Below are 3,997 nucleotides of genomic sequence, written 5' to 3'. Positions count from 1 at the left end.
GAAGACAGGGACAAGCTGTTTTGCAGGCCTTTCAGGTGAAAGCAGAGAGACTTTTGTGGAGGAACAGAGGCCTCTCCTCACCACTCTTTCCTTTCTCCCCAGTATGGAGCATCTCACGAAGGAGCAGCATCACCCTGGTGGGTGCCTTTATTTGGGAAAACCCAGATGTCCCGTGTTCCTCTTTCCAAAGGTCATCATTGTAGATTATTTAGACAAATCCACGTCAGAATTTGGGCCAGATCAAAGCTCTGCATGAGTAGAAATATTTTAAAAATTCAGGAAAACCATGCAGAAGTGCTCTGGAGAGAGCTGGATGGAAAATGTCAGTCAAGAAAGCAAATCATCATAATTCAACTGCACTACAGCCAGGTGAAAAATAAAAAGTTTGGAGATGAAGAATTTGAGAGAAGTGTGTAGGTGGAAATATGGAGAGCTTAGGCAAGAGCAATCCCTGCCCAGAGAAAGCAGTGATGTGTAAATGAGTGCTGAACAGGAAGAACCATCCTAATATTCCAGATAATTTATTTATACCAAAACAGTTCAGGCAGCACAGAAGATGTACTATTCTTCCCTCAGTCTGGAGAAGTATCTTCCCAAAGCTTTATTATACAATATTAAGTCTTCTGAATAATGCTGGCCAGTGCTTTCACATCCTTCTTAGCCCACAAAGAGACCTTGGTAGTCCACAGAGACCCCTAAAATTTATTCTGGACCAGGAAGGTCTCCAGCCCAAACTGTGTCAATAATTTGTGTCTCCAGTCACTAATTGTCCTTCAGGCATTGATGGAATAACCTCCCTGCTCCCAAGGTCTAATCCAGCTCTGGTAAATCTTCCTGAGGGATCTCTGCAGAGGGCAGAGAAATCGGGGAATGCCAGTGACAACTCCACAGGAACACAAAAATAAGAGCTTGGGCAATTTTAGAACTCCAGTGATCAGCTCAGCTTCAGTGTCAAATTAGAAAATGTAAATATCTTTATCTCTTTCTTTGTTAAATTGGGTTAGACTTAACCCTTGGATAATAAATAATGCATTGAATTTACATTCCAGTCTCTCTTTTTGCACCAGCCCAGGTAGGGAGTAAAGCAATATTTGCTGCAACATTTTCCTAGAGCTTCCAGAAAGTTATCCCTGCAATAAATAAATAAATAAGGCAATGAATAAATGCATATTAATTGAGAAGGCTGATTTTCAGCAGGGACACACTGGCTTGGCAAACAGACATTGTACTCAATCTCAGGCACCATTTAAACCCGGGTTTAGAATTCATTCTCACTTCACTTCCTGGAACAAAACAAAAGAAGAAAGAATGAAAACATAACTTTCCAAGATGCAACTTCCATTACCTTGCAAGAACTATGACCCAACTGGGGTTCAGATGGATAATTCCTTACCTGAAACCAGAGATGTATTTTTAAATCTTCTAATACTTCCACCTTAGGTAAGATTCTTAAGGAAAAATCTCTCTGGACAACATCTCAAGAGCCCAGAGAATGTCTCCTCTCCAACAATTTCCATTTCATTCCCACTATTTCCCTGGGTCAAAGGTGTTTTTTTCCCATTTCTTTAACACTGCAAAGGCCTCTGGTGTCATCTCCTGATATTTCCCACTGGACCAAGGCAAGAGAGAAGAGCGTGTGCTCCCTTCTTTGTTGTCCTTCAGGATCAGGAGTTTTCCTGGCTGTGGTTTGGATTGCTGAGCAGGACAGTGATTTATGCATCCAGAGAGCTGGAAATAGGATTTCAATTATTTGTAGGTAGTATATAGATTTTTTTTTTTTTAATGAGTGATCCTAATAAGACCTTTTAAGCAGGGACAGGCAGAAGTGTGGGTGTTTTTATCAAGGAAACCAATCTGGAGGAAAGGACTTTGATTACACGTGGGGGGAGGCAGGTGACTCATGGACTCAGAGAGGACAAGATCAGGTACAAAATGCAGGTGCTAAATGGCAGATTCTGCTATTCCTACCTTCTCTGCCTTGGATGAGAGACTGCAGAACCACTGTTCTCCCTGGAATCATGGAATGTTTAAGGTTGGAAAAGCCCTCCAAGACCATCAAGTCCAACCATTGACCCAGCACTGCCAAAGCCACTGCTAAGCACCATCCCCAAGGGCCACCACAGCACAACACCACCACAGAATTCTTACTGTACAAGAAGAAAAGAGCACCTGAAGGTCGGGGATTCAGTGCAGCTTTTAGGCAGGAATAACACAAGTGCACGTGCTTGCAGCTCAGAGGATCCTGCACCTGACTGCTGAGCAGGAAAATTCCTAAAAACACCAGGCTCAGCAGATCCACGGAGAAATCTGAGCGCACAAGCAAAGTTTGAACTCCAGGCCCTGCGACAGCTCCTTCAGGGCTGCAGCAAAGAGGTGCTTAAAGGTGGCCTTAAAGGTCTTTTCCATCCCAAAAGATGCTGTGAAAGCACCTCTTTGGAATCAGGGGCTTCCTTTAAGCATCAGTTGGTGGGAGGAAAAGCTTTTTAGCAGGGCCTGTTGCAATAGGCTGGGGGTTAATGGTTTTAACCTACAAAAGGGTTGATTTAGACCAGCTGTAAGGGACAAGTGTTTGACCATGAGGGTGGGGAGACCTGGCACCGGGTGCCCAGAGAAGCTGGGGCTGCCCCTGGATCCCTGGAAGTGTTCAAGGCCAGGCTTGATGGGATTGGAACAGCCTGGGATGGTGGAAGCCATTCCCAGCGCTCCCAGGGCTCCTGCAACCCCAAGAGCTCAGGAGTGCCTGTAACAGACCCAAAGTTCTTGCCACCAATGCTGAACATTCACATGCTCCTGGGAAAACTTTTCCTTACAGAAATCAGGCTCCAGGTTGGAGAAAACACTTGGACACTTTCCAAAACTGATCTCTAGAGCTGGAGTGAGGAAGACACCTCGCTGTGGGATTTGGGGCAGCAGCTTTTGGGGCTGATGCTGGACCCACCCCACCATTAGGTAGAACAAGGAGCTGTGCACAGCTAAGGAACAGCTCCGAGGAGTGAGGGCAGAGACGTTTTTTTTTTATTTTCAAGATATGTTTTTGCTCTTCATATCCACCCACACAGAAGCAAAATGCCAGCAGGGACAGGCTGTATTTCTCTTTTATGTAAGATAGATGCTCCTGCAGTCCTGTTACCTAAACGTCTCAGCACCTCCTAAATCTGCCATTTCCTTCACAGTACCATATTAAATGGATATTATGGACTGTGGATGTACCAAGAGACTGAGCAGCACAAACAAGTCTGCACAGGGGGTCCAGAGTCCCCGGAGCAGGGAACTGGTCCTTCATTTTCTCCATTTCCTGACTATCCAAAGACACTCTCCTCTGTGTTTTCCTCCTTCGCCAGATCAGATCAGCTTCTGCAAAAACACAAATGCTTCAATTTATTTCTGCTGTTTTCTCTGAAAACTTCAGATTTCATCCATGAGCTTCACAAATTTGCTCTAGAGGGGCGAGATCAAAGGCGCTTTTTTTGTTATGCACCTCGTGACATGAAAACAAAGCATTTTGCTTTGCCATTAATTTATCACATTGTTACCCAGAAATACATCAGTAAAAGGGAAAAGCTGGGAAAAGGGTCATTCCCAAATGCCTTTGCAGACCCCAAGTGACAGGGTAGCCAGGGAATAAATCACCTTCACACATTAGTGCCCACGATTCGCTACTTTATTCGATGTAGTGTGGAAATAGACCTTTCTCCTCACAAGACCTGATCTTCACGGTGGAGGAGACAGTGGGGACAGTGAGGGCAGTTTTTCTGTGCTGCTCTGGGGAGGATGTCACAAAGCTTTGGAAAAACCTCTCTGGCCAGCCCTGGTGGCAGATTTGTTTCACTAATGAGTTCATTAGTGAAACCAAGGAACCACTCCCACAGGTGTTACAAATCTCCAGTGTTGCACAGAGCTCCCCCTCCATCCCAGCCTTTGTGTCGTGGCTCTTTGTCAGTCACTCAGAACAAACCTGGGAGCATCAGCGGGTGGCAGCTTAGGAGAAACTGTTTGG

At 45.1% G+C, this 3,997-nt stretch overlaps 1 long non-coding RNA gene across 1 annotated transcript; it reads right to left on the bottom strand.

Moving 5' to 3' along the window:
• Positions 1-494: 494 nt before the first annotated feature.
• Positions 495-2,399, bottom strand: LOC138117692 (uncharacterized). Its single transcript, XR_011154796.1, has 3 exons — positions 2,170-2,399; positions 1,394-1,728; positions 495-1,283 (listed from the first exon to the last, which is right to left on the bottom strand). It is a non-coding gene; the product is annotated as an uncharacterized lncRNA (long non-coding RNA).
• Between the last annotated feature and the right edge of the window lie 1,598 nt (positions 2,400-3,997).

Source organism: Aphelocoma coerulescens, chromosome 12 (genome assembly GCF_041296385.1).
Source record: "Aphelocoma coerulescens isolate FSJ_1873_10779 chromosome 12, UR_Acoe_1.0, whole genome shotgun sequence".
Classification (NCBI taxonomy): domain Eukaryota; kingdom Metazoa; phylum Chordata; class Aves; order Passeriformes; family Corvidae; genus Aphelocoma; species Aphelocoma coerulescens.
Note: the sequence above shows the minus strand (reverse complement) of the source record. Positions and strands in the feature narration are given on the sequence as shown.